The sequence below is a fragment of the Rhipicephalus sanguineus genome, chromosome 1, assembly GCF_013339695.2.
Source record: "Rhipicephalus sanguineus isolate Rsan-2018 chromosome 1, BIME_Rsan_1.4, whole genome shotgun sequence".
Classification (NCBI taxonomy): Eukaryota; Metazoa; Arthropoda; class Arachnida; order Ixodida; family Ixodidae; genus Rhipicephalus; species Rhipicephalus sanguineus.
The window spans coordinates 338892595-338906727 of record NC_051176.1 but is presented as its reverse complement, the minus strand read 5'-3'; the positions used below and the strand labels follow the sequence as shown (position 1 = coordinate 338906727).

The window sequence follows — 14133 nt, the reverse complement described above, 5'->3', positions numbered from 1 at the left end:
TCGTTGGCTTTCGTTGGGCATGCTACCGACCTCGCGTCGTGGAACGCGAAGAGGAACGCTACGCGCGTCGGGTCTTCCCTCTTGCCTTGCCGTTAATTCTCACAGGTCGAGCGGGGAACGCGGTCGCTCTTGGCGCGCTTTCTGTTTCGCTCGGGAGCGGACACTTTCCCCACATTTCACCGATCACAAAGCGGTGATAATGATGGGACCACGTAAACCAACAATACAATGAAAGTTTGATGTTTAATATATACACGGTGTTTCACACTCTTTATATGATGTACTGGGCGAATTTCACGCCAGAGTTTCACGGTTTACCGATGATTCCCTCCGGAGCTTCGCCCCACTCATCATCATTCATCCCGTGGATATGCTGTGATTTTTTTCGAGGACTCTCTTTGCGACGCGGGAGAAAGAACTGCGTGAGACGTATCGTGCAGCAAGCAATTCAATCGGTCGTTTCTGAAGATGCTCTACAACTCTGCTGTCATACTTTTGGGTCTTGAGCTCATAATTTAAAAAGTTGAGCAACAAAACATAATTATTGAGCTAGTTAAAGGCCTCTAAATAACTCCGAGTTCAAAGACAAGGGATTGGTTTTCTTTCCTCGCCTTCAACACGCTTCTTACAAGCGATATCACCTCCTCGCCACTTATTTCTTCATAAAGCACGTGTACAATGTCAGCACTAAGCGCTGAGCCTATCGGGATTTTGCGCCTGTCAGCTACACGCTGTTATGTCCGTTTACGCAGTCGGAAAGAGACAAGACGAAGTGAAACCAGTCGGTCGCGCACGACAGCCATGCGAGACAAGAGAGAACGGGTGCGCGACTGCATGGCATAGAAGGGTAGGAGACAATTCACAACTGATATTCCTCGTATATGGACCAATCGACAGTTTGTGCTTCAGTGACGTCACGTGAATCACCCTTCTGGCGGCAGGAAGTGCGCCGCAAAGACGCCCAACGCCAGGAGAGAACGACGCGTTCTTTTTTTTTGTATTTTCAGATGCTGTTTAAGGGTCCTTTAAAGGGAAAAAAATAGCCCGAGTAGCGTAACCATAGGCTAGTGCGAATAGTATGCGTACGGTTCAATTGTCGTCCGAAGCGCCTTTCATTTTCACTCGCTCAAGTTATGAGGGATGACCTGTATATTCCGGGTGATCAAAATTAAACTTGATGGTTTTCTTAAAATTAAGCACTGGTAGGTACGTGAAAGCCACTTCTGCAGATACTTAGGTTATTTATCGAGGGGGATAAAAAGTGAGATGATAATTATTTCTGTCAGCTGCACAAACAACTAAGGTTACATAATGAACTTATTAGTGACTGCAGTAAGCGGGCATGTTGTATGAAAAGTCGTGTTTCGTGCATCCCAATGTCGGGCTTCTACACTACAGGCTGTCGGGCTTCTACGCAATTCCACTAGGCGGAATTCTTCTAACGTGTTCGTGCTCCGAGATATCCGGCTGCGATCTTTAATTCGCCCCGCCACGGTAGTCTAGTGGTTATGGCGCTCGACTGCTGACCCGAAGGTCGCGGGATCGAATCCCGGCCGCGGCGGCTGCATTTTCGATGGAGGCGAAAATGTTTGAGGCCCGTGTACTTAGATTTAGGTGCACGTTAAAGAACCCCAGGTGGTCGAAATTTCCGGAGCCCTCCACTACGGCGTCTCTCATAATCATAGCGTGGTTTTGGGACGTTAAACCCCAGATATTATTATTATTATTATTATCTTTAATTCCTGTGCATATCACTTCACATGCAAGGCAGTGAGGACTGGCGCAGAGCTCCTCCCTGATGTACCGCGGCACTTGCTTGCGGCCTTTAATCTGACAACGGGTCGAAGGCATAGGCAAAGGTGATAACGGTTACCCTTTTACTACGTTGTGAGTGTCATTTGCGAAAAAAAAAAAAAACACAGGACGCCATAGAAAGAAACCACGAGACGAGCGCTCGTCTCGTTTCTTTCTATCGTGTCCTCTGTTTCTTTTCTTTTTTTGCGCAAATGCCATTCACAATAGAATACGAACTCGGCCCACGCTCTGTTCTAAGCCTTTTACTATCGAATGGCGATACCAAGACATGACTGCACGTGACATCACGGGGGAACATTGCGCCGATCCTCACTGCCTTGCACGCGTAATCATGCAAACCGCATGCAATTAAGCTTCGCAGTGCATGGGATATCTCGGAGCACGGGCATGCTAGAATTCTTCCAATTGCAACAGTGGAGAGACGCAACTGCCTCCAACTTTTCAATAGGAACACGCCCGCTTATCACAATCACTAACAAGTTAATTATTAAATTGTAGTTAATTCGGTGGCTGACAGCAATAATTATGATCTTACTCTGTGTCTCCCTGGATACATTACTTATCGGCACAGGTGGTGTTCGCGTATCTCCTCGTGCTGAATTTTAAGAAATCGACAAAGCGTAATTTCGATTACCCTAACAATATCTGCGGTTTTACGTCCTAAAACCACGATATGAAGGGCGCCGTAGTGGAGGACTCCGGAAATTTTGACCATCTGGTGTTTTTTAACGTGCACCTAAATCTAAGTACACGGGTCTCCACCATTTCGCCTCGATCGAAATGCGACCGCCGCGGCCGGGATCGAACCCGCGACCTTCGCGTCAGCAGCCGAGCATCGTAGCCACTCTACCACCGAGGCGGACAACTTTGATCACCCTGTATGTGAGGTTACAGTTGGTGAAGTGGATGGATGCCAGGGACGGATCGCGGCGATCCGTCCCTGGCGTCCATACATAATAACGAAGCTTCGCTTCGTTTTTTATGTATTTACGAAGCCGAGCGTGACAAGCATAATACTAACTAATACATTTTATGTATTAGTATTATGTAATTAATTATGTTATGTATTACGTAATTCATTAATTAATTTAATAACGTAATTCACTCATATCATGTTTAGGTCGGCGCCTACAAGACGGATTCACTGTCTCTTAGAATTTGAATAGGTCACTTTTCGCGTCACGCCATTTACATTGAAGCGCCAATGAACGCTCATCGTTCTAAGCATGGCACGTTCGTCGAATTCAGTGAGTCATGTACTTAGTTTGTGCGTTTGTCCGCCTCACCATTCTAGTGAGGGCTTATGATGTCTCATCAGTAACTTGCCATCTGTGCGGGTATTTTCATGTTTGACCTTCTCGTGCTGAAAAGTGCAAAATGCAGCTTCATCGCAAGTCACAACAGCACGCCCAGCGCTGCGCGACTTCTTTCCATAACAACACAAAAGAAAATAAAAAAATGCTACGCGCGTACGTATTTTCCAGCTAATTGAGAGTGGCTGCAGCGAGCGTATAGGAAGCCCGAAAGCAGCATTCGTATTTTTTACCCAGCGCAGCGTCTCTGTTACGCAGCTTCCTTCTATAGTTAGCACTGAAACGTCACTACATCGTAAGGCGAGTAGCAACTGCAAGTTCTACCAATGCTGGTAATAAAACGGTATAAATGAATGCTGACCGTTCTAATACTCATACTGCGCAAATGCGGAGTTGGAAAGCTTTCGGAATGTAGGAGGGCTAAATAGGGCGCTATATAAAACAATTAAAAGCAGTGCTCATAACGTTAAATTTTAGTCTGTCTCATTAGAATGATTGCCCACGCATATAATTTGAACTTTAAAAAGGTAATAGATTCGCACTTCTCAAATTCAATGCAGGCTGACTGTTTCGTCACTATATGTATATGCATCTTTTTTGTGATAGCCCTCCCCTCAAACCGCGGCCGCCGCGAGTCGTGGTTGAATCCATGACCTCGCCAACGCGGGGCTCGTAAACATATTACGAGTATCTGTAACCTGTGAGAAAAAGCCCCAGTTTCACCGCAATGGCGAAGCAATGAAGGCGATAGCAACAAATTCTAATGTTATACGAAGTGAGGTTGGCAGCTAACTTTTTTGGATTCGATCTCGCGTAACTCTGCAAAACGCAGGTATAAGAGAACATTACCGCTCCAGGGAGAGATGTTCTTTCCGCTCAGTCTCTTCGCGTTGAGATCGCAGCACGTTGAAGGGTATACGAGCCGCAAGCTGATGGCTGCCGAGATAGCGCGAGCGCCAGAGATCGCGACCGCGCCCTTAGAATCAAAGTTCAAAGTTGCTGCTCGAGTGACACCCCCCCCACCCTCGCGTCTTTTCATGCTCGTTCAAGAAGGGCGGGGCGTATCCTCTCTTCCTCGACGGCAGGCCTGCCGAGCGGGCTGATGTTATCGCATGTGCCCTCCGAGCGATGGAAATGGGCCGGCTCGTTTGATCTTTGCTTCAGCCGCGTTCGTCGCCCCCGCTAGCGCGCTTTTACCCGCGGTAGAACATAGGATGCGCGGGGGGATGTTATTAATTTGGACTTTATATGGGATATGACGGCGACAGCAAAAACCCGTCGAGATTGTCCATATAAAATAAAATACGTTCGATACACTGAATGCAGGAAGGCTATAGTGTTTGTGAAATTTATCCTTTTATTTTTATTTATTTATTGTACCCTCAAGGCCCGAGGGTATTACGGAGGGGAGTGGTAAACGGGAAGTTGGACAACAATTGTGCAGTAATATTATACAGTAAGAAAGTAATACAGTACCGTAATCAAACATCACACTAGTAATATCAATACAGTGAACTCTCACTTGAGTGAACTTCAAGGGAGCCAAAGAAATAGTTCACTTAACTGAGAGTTCACTAAACTGAATATTCACTAGAATACGGAGCAGCATTGGGTTTCCGCCGGTTGGCGGATTTTTTTCACCGTTACCTTAATTTCGCCAATATTTCTTGTTATCTTTGATTCCCCTCACCTTTCTCGATTGTGGAGTAGGGTATAATGCCTACAAGGAATTATCGGCGTTTTCCTAAATACGAAGGTCGCGAATAAACACAGTGAAAGAGCTCGTAAAGAACCACACCTCGCTCCGTCGGTAGCTCAGTTGGTAGAGCGGTGGACTGCAGAAGTACTATTGTGGCAACTTCTATCCATAGGTCGCTGGTTCGGACCCGGTCGACGGAATTTTTTTCGCCGTTATCCTAGTTTCGCAAATATTCCTTGCTATCTTTGATTCCCCTCACCTTTCTCGGTTATGGGGTAGAGTATGGTGCCTGCAAGGAATTCTCGGCGCTTTCTTATATACGAAGGTCGCGAATAAACGCAGTGAAAGAGAGCTTGTAAAGAACCGCACTTCGCTGCGTCGGTAGCTAAGTTGGTAGGGCGGTGGACTGTAGAAGTGCTATGGTGGCGACGATTATCCGTTGTTATGTTTCTTCTTCCTTTTCCCAATTTTTTTTTTGCATGATATTGGAATAAGATAAAATGTCTTGAAGGTAGCGAGGAAATACCGCATTTCCAATATTTTGGAAGAATTTCGGAGCCATTTCTTAACACACGCGGTGCACGCGTTCCATAATTATTTGCATTGTGTATCTTGGCATCTGTGTTGTATTTTCGCATTTGACCTTCTCTTCTTGGAAAGTGCAGAAAGCTGCGTGTCAGCTAGTTACGACAGCACGTCCAGCGTTGCGGAACTTTTCACCCCGAGCAATAGTGCTGCGTGTATAGGTTCTAGCTATAAGAGAGCGGCTGCGGAGAGCATAGCAAGCGTCGAAGGCAATTTTTATATTCACCCCTTCGCAACGCCTCTGTTGCACGGAATTCTAGTAAAGTTTCCCCAGAAACGACATTATTGTAAGGTGAGTTGCAGTTACAACTTTTATCAATGCTGGTCATAAGGCAGTTCAAAGAGACGTTGGCCTTTCCAAAACTCATACTGCGCCAATGAGGAATCAGGAAACAGCCCCAATGACGGACGACTAATTTCGGTGTCTAGGCGAGCGATTGTAATGTTGAGGTTAAGTATTTAGCGTTACTATTAGCGCCCATACTTTTAATTTGAACTTTGGGAATTGCGAATGCATTTTTTCCCTAGAATTCATAGTAGGCTCGTGGTTTGTTTACGTATGTTCATTTCCTGTTGACTAGGAAGAAGGTTGCAAACATTTCGTTTGAGGGGAAGGGGTGGGGTGTTATTATCCCGTACTCCTTCATTTTGTGTCGTTGATTGTTCACTACATTTTCTTATTCATCAATAACTATCATTTTTGTGCGTATTATGACTATAACATAACATCCCTTGTTATGTATTCTTCCTTTTCCAATTTTTTGCATGATATTGGAGTAAGGTAAAATTTCTTGAAGGTAGCGAGAAGATACCGCATTTACCTTATTTTGGAGGAATTTCGGAACCATTTCTTAAAACACCCGGTGCATGCGTTCCAGAAATATTTGCATTGTGTATCTTGGCATCTGTGCGGGCATTTTCGCGTTTGACCTTCTCTTCCTGAAAAGTGCAGACGTTTCATTACTTACAACAGGGTTACACTGTATGTACTGTCTTGTGTTACAACAGTGCTACATTGTATGTGAAGATGCCTTTCTCGAGTGTGATAACACGTGTAATTTTTATGTAATATGAGATTCTTTTTTTCTTTGTATTTCTTTTTTTTTTTTGGGGGGGGGGGGGCGATAATAGTCTGCACTTGCCGCTCTGCGTTCATGTCTCCCTCTTTTGGTGCGAAGTTCAAGGGACGGTGTACCTCGTCAAGCCGTTTTGTCGCTTTTAGCTCACGGCCCTCGACATCTGTATTTTTCGGTGTCTTTCATTGTGGTTAAAGCAGCGCAAATAACACGGACGAAGAAGGAGACACAACGAGTCCGATGTTCGGAGTCTGATATTGAAGTAAAAATGATTCTGATCCCGATTATGACGTTCCCTCGTTATACTGCAGCTTCCGCGAGTCGCAGTCGAACCCACGACCTTGGCGACATGGCACGTATGGACTATTACGCATGATAATATGCGCAAGTGTAACTCATCGATAAACGCATTGGATCTACTCAGTGGATGAGGGGTGATTCTTTTCCAAGATGCATTCTTTCATTTATGCAGTGGTCAAGCACGCCAGCGTCACAGTGACTAGCGAGGTGTATTCGTTCTTGGCATCCCTGTTATCAGAAGCGCCAAAACAGAAGTCAGAGGATGCCTGCACCAAGAAATAAAATTTTCACGACAGTCATTATGGAATTGAAAAGCATCCCCAAGGTATTGTGTATGACGGTGTACTACAAGCTGTGCTGTGGTCGCGAAGAAATCGTATAGCTGATTCACCGTGGCGGTCGTGTGAACGTCCCCGTGGCTACTCTTGTGACGTGCTCCCGCCTTGGTGTTGAAGTGTAATTCATCAATATACTGAAAAGGAGTTCGTACAAAACATAGTAGGTGTAATATATATTTAGTTATGGCACTGTTTCTTTTTTGTTTCCGGTGTTTTCTGTACTTTCTTGCTTTCGAACGGAGCGGGCTTACAAAAGAAGCGTTGTTCCTAGTTCAGCTATCGTTTGTGGAAACGTGATTGAGGTAACAAGCCGAAGGCGCGTTTTTGGAAGAACGTAAACAGTTATTGCATTACTAAAAGAGAGTAACTGCGAGCTGAAGGCCGTTACTGTCATTTAAAAATTGCAAAAACGGCACAGGTTCAAAAACGGCACAAATGCAAAAACGGCACAGGTTCCCATTTGGCCATTCATTGTCAAACAAGTGCTTGTAAACCTCGTTTTGATAAAACGGAAATCTTGCATTGCCACACAGACCAGCGCTCACGGGAGATCATGGAGGCGTTTCACATGTCACTGAAGGTGGTAATTGCATCATTCAGCCTTCGTTAGCACTATCAGATGCGGAAGTATCATACCTCACGGATAGCTTGCGTCACGTCCACGTCTCATCAGCCACATAGCCTTTCTTTGTTTGGTCACATTGAGCATGCGTGATGGATGTTTCTTTTCTTAGGTTTCCAGTTGCTATTTATTCTGCTTCTTTTCGGAATAAACTTTAGTTGCGAGTCAGCGCTGTTGTCTGTCTTTTCTATTCTCGTCCTCGTTTTTTTTTTCGTGCTGGTATTCGTTCAAGGTGGAAGTACACCAACTCGTCCAATTGTCAGTTCTGATGCAATATATGTAATGTTTTTTTTTTCCAGGGGCATCCGTCAGCTGAGACTCGCGAACTCGATGGAAGTAAGGAAAAAAGCGGTCACCTTTTCCCTTGTCTTAGAGTTGTGCCACATTGTAATTGGGTCGGTGGATGTCGCAATCTTAAAAGGTAAGCCGCTACACTTCGTAGCACCACGGAGTCTATTAGACAACATATGTGTCATTTAGCCTCAAAGTTTCCTAATGCAGAAAAATAATTAAAAATGTAATAATTATTTAATTTATTTTAATAAGCTACAAAAAGTTCTCCGAGATATTTTCTCGTTTCGCTGTTCCGCCATTGTGTATGTTATCCTGAAAAGTGTTTGCTATTCTTTCAAATGACGGGCACCACACAAACACACACACACACACACACACACACACACACACACACACACACACACACACACACACACACACACACACACACACACACACACACACACACACACACACACACACACACACACACACACACACACACACACACACACACACACACACACACACACACACACACACACACACACACACACACACACACACACACACACACACACACACACACACACACACACACACACACACACACACATAGTCAGTGTACAGTAATGGGTCAGTGGGCCAATCCTGTTCTGATAATGAGTTATGGCGGACCGTAGCGAAATGACAGGCCGCGGATCGAGGCATCGGCTTCACACCGCATCAGCACTTTTGACGGCGGCACACGTTTGAAAGCGCTGCAGTAATAATAGTGTCGGGGGTTTAACAACGTCCCAAAACCACGATTTGATTATGAAAGACGCCGTAGTGGAGGGCTCCGCAAATTTCGACCACCTGGGGTTCTTTAACGTGCGAAAGCGCTGCAGTAAAGTAGCGCATGAGTGCAGTCATGTGGTTATATTTATTGTTTGTCGGGCTTGCTTCAAACGCAAAATAAAATCACCACACGGCATGTACGTTTCCGCAAAAAATTGGATTGGCCGTTTTGGGATGCCTTCTACAACGTAACGAAGCACACTTGGTCCTAAAGTGAACATTAAGAATTTTGCATAATTGATCTTCGTTAATTATCCAGTTAAGCTCAATATGAAAACGCCCTAACGAGCGCCACATGACGGCAAACCACATGTCATTGGTTTTATTCGGTCGCGGTTAGCCATTAAAAAAATCCTACTTGTTACGTGAAGCACGATGTGTATATTAATGTTTCCTGCGGCACATGAAATATTCGGCGTCTTGGAAGTGAAAAGTCAAGTCCAACGCAGTAGTCTGTGCGACATGCTTGAGCGTTGTATTGATCTCTGTGAATATCAGAAGAAAAGCGTCACTGTGGTTTGACGCCAAATGAATCCACGTCATACAAATCCAACCACTGGGCTCTTCGGTCATATTGGAAAAGAACTGTTGGCATCCGTACGCCTTACACCTATGGATACTACAGGATCATCGAGAGAAATCCAAGTTTCTGTTTTCTTGGCAGAATGAAATCACACACACAAAAGACGCAACGCTCAGACAAGACAGGCATTTGTGCGCATCAAAAACTAATGGGAGGTTCTCATTACGACCGAAGCATCCAAGAAAGGTTGAAATGAATACATCGTGAGACGCACGGGCGACTGCGCTCCGTATTATAAGTTCGTCTCACATCCTGGTGAAGGAGTGATCCATGACGTTTGCTCATTGCGGATATTATAGTCAAATATCAGTCATGTTATTACTCAGTAAAATATTTGGAATGTGCACTGCACGTGTATATGCGATGTGATACCCAATGGTCAACAGCCCTTGCTGTTGTGTTAATGTCACTAGAAAAAAGTTCACAGATGACGTCTCTTACAACGCACAAATGTAATTTGTTGCCCTTAGTAACATGTGCGCGCTCGTCCATACTTTTTCTTTGAAATTGCTGTTTCATTAAGAGGACGACTTACACCAGCAGGCAAAAAAGAGAGAGAGAGAGAGAGAGGATTGCAGCACGCACAGCCCCGGAGTCAATTGTATTGCGCGGTTAAAAAGTTGTCGCGATTTCTTCGCAGAATTAAAAGTTTCTTTTCTAATAGCAGCGAATAATATTAGAAAAAATAATAACGCAAATATTAGACTTCAGCTGCATGGCCTATTGCGGCTGCAACGCTGCTGCCGCCAAGCAATGCCGTCAATTCAGGGCGCAGAAACCACCGCTGTAAAGGGCACTCAAAGGCAGCTTTTATGCGTAATGATAGAACGCACGGGCTCCTGCAAGTAAGAGCACGAACGTGATCGATTGAGCTGTGCGAATCATTATCGGCACAGAAAGTGCGTGATTTATAATTTTTAAGATGAAAGCCTTAGATGACTCATCAAACACGAATGTTGACTGTAGGCGTGGGCGTCCCGCGGCGTCGGGGACAACGCGAGTGATGCAGAAAATCATCATCACGTGATGAAGTCGCCATATGACGGCATCGTGACGTCACAGCTCACCAAATTTTGTGACGACATTATGACGCCATCATGACATCACTATGACGTCACGTGACGTAACGTCACATGTCGATGTAATCACATGACATCGTAATTTGGTCAAAGGTTGGCCGATAACGGAGGCAGTGCAAAACCAGGTGAGGTGCCTCAGAACTTGGAGGCAGTGAAAAACCACGCTAGGTGCAGAAAGCTTTCTGAAGGGGACGGGGCCGGATCAATACATCGACTCAGAAGAAAAAAGAAGATGGCTTTCGCCTTCGAGTCGTCTTGGGTGAATGCACAAGTGACCCTGCGAGTTTTTTGTCTCCCTTAACGCACGATCCAGTACCGCACTTAGATGCGTCAGGAAGATCGGTACAGGTTTCAACACGTACCCTCGTTATTCAGAAATGTTGGTGTCCTCGACTGGTTTTAAATAAGGCAACCTGGAGCGAAATTTGAAATAACTAGTTTGTACCTTTTGCTGGATACTATAATTTTTAAGTGTCGTAATGTATGCCTTGCAATGTGAATTCAGCGCTTTTGTTTGACATTACCGGTTATATGCCACAGCTTGCTTCCATCAGTCCTGCAGTTCGTACTTGAAGCAAGAGAGAAATGAAATACTGTCTCCTTACTGCCAATGTACTGAAAAGCAGGGAGTCTCATGAAAGTCCCCTGTATTTGGCATACGCATGAATATTTCCTTGCATCTGTGGAATCCGTTCCCACAGTGCACGTTATGGGGAAATTTCTCTTCGCAACAAAATGCCATTTAACGCTGCAATTTTATTGAATGCATTTCCCATATCTCATATATGGATCATTTCGCAAGGGGATTTGGAGTCAGCATTCGAGAAACATAACGATACTGACCTCCAATATGACTCGAATCTGGCCGCCGATTGTGAAATATAGAGATTTTCTTCCGCGGTTATGTTTCAAGGCATGGTGTCCGCATGGGGTGCTTTGCGAAAAAAAAAATGCTCGAGACCAGTCCCATCTCTGTTGCTTAACCGAACAAAGCGTTAGTAGTCGTAATAGACGAGTAAACAATGCGAGTTCCATTTAGCAAAGTCACAAATATTTTATTCCTTGAGAAGCCACGGGCCGCTAGCGAAACGTCCCGCGGGCCGCGTGTATGAGACCCCGGTATAGAGAATCATACCTTATTCACAAGTTTTATACATTCCAGCCAATAGGCATAAACGTTTTCAAAGTGTGCTCTTGAATGTCTCCTATATAGTAGCCACACAAGGACAACCAGTCATATAGCTAAGCCTTTAATCTAACCAGTTTTAAATGTTGTGACCACGTAACTCTCATGTTCAGTCGCTGCTCTCTACTAATGCGTGGTTTGGTGAAGTACAATGAAGCGACATTTTTGACCCCCAAATGATAAATGAATCACGGGTTCGTGTTTCACTGATGCAGCTTTAACAACAGCATTTACTTTCACTGGCGAGTTTTCCATCGCAGGAGAGCGCTAATCTCTCAGGCGTTAAAGGGTGCCTGAAAAGGTGGGCGATTTTTCGCAAGCACATATAGACCGATTCGCGAGTCCTTCGCATCAGTGCCGGACCAACTGAAGCGTCTTGCGCAAAATGTGTAATTCATAAGATTTCAAATACGCGCGTCGCTGCAGATCGCATCGGTGCTGCGTGTTGCGTGGGTGAGCAACGTTACACAGACGACCGATCTGATTGGCTGTTCCACCGACGTCGCGGATAAATTTTCTAGCTAAATTGTGAACAAGTGTTATTCATATTAGACGGGACACTTTACATTTATTTATAATTGAACCGACCGACCGACCGACCGACCGACCGACCGACCGACCGACCGACCGACCGACCAGTGTCGATCAGTGAAATGCGCCAGTGTCACTTCCATGACCGACCATATGCGAAACAGCAGGCGACTGATGACCGACTGCCTCGCAGGACTGCAGCAAGCAGTGCGTGCTATCAAGGCTGCATGTGAGATCGGCAGATGATACAAATGCAGTGCGGGTAGGGTGGCTAACGTGGGTTCAGGGCTACAGAAAAACAAAATGGCAGCAATGCTGTTTGCGTTTTCAGTGGTTTTTGGCAGCTGTAGGCTTACGATTGAAAGAAAAAGTTAGGATAATCAAATGAGAGGGGTTTCAAATATCCAGAATTTTGGTTGAGGATATACACTGACTCTATGGAGTATGCAACGGTGCCATGGCAGAGACCGGATATTTAGGCTGGTCCAAATAACAGGACGTTCGAAAAAATGGTCGGCGACTATATATACACAAGCAACTTTATCGTCATGCTTTCATTTCCAAGTTTAGCCTTCCATAAGTGCAAATTAAATATTAAAGTAAACAATATGCTTACAGGTGCTTTAATTTACACAATATTTGCACAAATGTCTCTTTCACTTCAGAGGTTCTTCGGCAACGTGTTCATTTGGAGGACATGAAGATCACCCCACCATAGCAGTGATGGAAGTGCTGCTCCAATTGCTCCAAACTGCTCCAAAAGAGAAATGCTGCTCCATGCTGCTCCAAACTGCAATTTTTGTTAGTAACTGCTCCGGACTTGCTCCGAAATGGCACTGGTAAACTGAAAACAATGAACTTTTAAGCACATGATCATCCAGCAAGCGTAAATGAAACAAAAAACAAGCTGTCTACTATCATTCTATACTCACGGCCAACTTTTCTTGGCAGTGAAGAGAAGGCTGCAGAGCCAAACTGTGCGTGTACTACCGCTGAAGAATATAGTCCCACAATTGTGTCTGTGTTTTCTGCGTGAGAATAAAAAACAACAACAATGCTCTATTTTCTACTGGACACTGTTTGAAAAATAGGCGCAGCATGCACCAAGGAGATATAAAATTTATATTTGTTTTACTTTACGCAGTGTCATTTCATGTTTTTGCACGTGTGAAAACGTCACACCTTTTACATGCACCTCACAGTCAAAATAGCGTCTTTGTCTTCAGATGAGCGCTCATCACCCTCCAGCTTTTCCGATGACTCACCTAAGGAGCTTGTGACTAATTTCACTAACAAATGGCTGTCTATGCAGACGAAGCAAATAGTATGCAATGTTATTTTTCAACCACCGCCACTCGAATAATCAAACAGCCGTCGCAGGAGATATGGAAGGTTCACAAACTGAAACTAAATTTGAAACGCGCGCCAAGCAGAGCAGTACATGTGCAGTAGCTCCGCCCCCATAGTCTTTCCTTCATTGCCAAGAAAAGTTGTCCACGAGTATAATATGTATAGTATGCTAGTATGGAGTTTCTATACTAGCTCCATACTAACATATCGACAATGCCACAAGTTGTGGCATTGTTGAAATAAGAAAATAACAGATTGCTCTGCTCTATTACTGATTATAAACTGTTGTACGTGATTGTGGTTTCTTTTATAATTTGGGGCTGAGCTTTATCAGTTTCATTTCATTTCTGCCAAAAGTCCCTGAAAATTTAAGTATATAGCTCATCTTATTTAGTGTTCAGTGACCACCCATCTGCTTAATTATTTGTTTTTGTGCAATTCGCAGTGATAATTGTACGTGCGATATGTTTAATAATAAGTATTAATACTTACGAGATGCTTTAGACTCCAGGTGTCGTTTGGAATATTTTGCCATCTGCTCCG

The 14133-nt window shown here is 44.5% G+C and overlaps 1 protein-coding gene, 1 long non-coding RNA gene and 1 other non-coding gene across 3 annotated transcripts in view; all 3 read left to right on the top strand.

Moving 5' to 3' along the window:
* The window catches only part of LOC119379596 (5-phosphohydroxy-L-lysine phospho-lyase), a gene marked incomplete at its 3' end in the record, with an annotated part of 210944 nt that overhangs the window by 116376 nt on the left and 80435 nt on the right, over nt 1-14133 (top strand).
* LOC125756951 (uncharacterized) overlaps nt 3437-14133 on the top strand; it is a 129377-nt gene continuing 118680 nt past the window's right edge. Inside the window, exons 1-2 of the long non-coding RNA XR_007414955.1 lie at nt 3437-3460; nt 8048-8169. This is a non-coding gene — a long non-coding RNA (uncharacterized LOC125756951). The remainder of the gene's footprint in view (nt 3461-8047; nt 8170-14133) is intronic.
* Nucleotides 4932-5027, top strand: Trnac-gca (transfer RNA cysteine (anticodon GCA)). The gene is made up of 2 exons: nt 4932-4969; nt 4992-5027. It is a non-coding gene; the product is annotated as a tRNA-Cys (tRNA).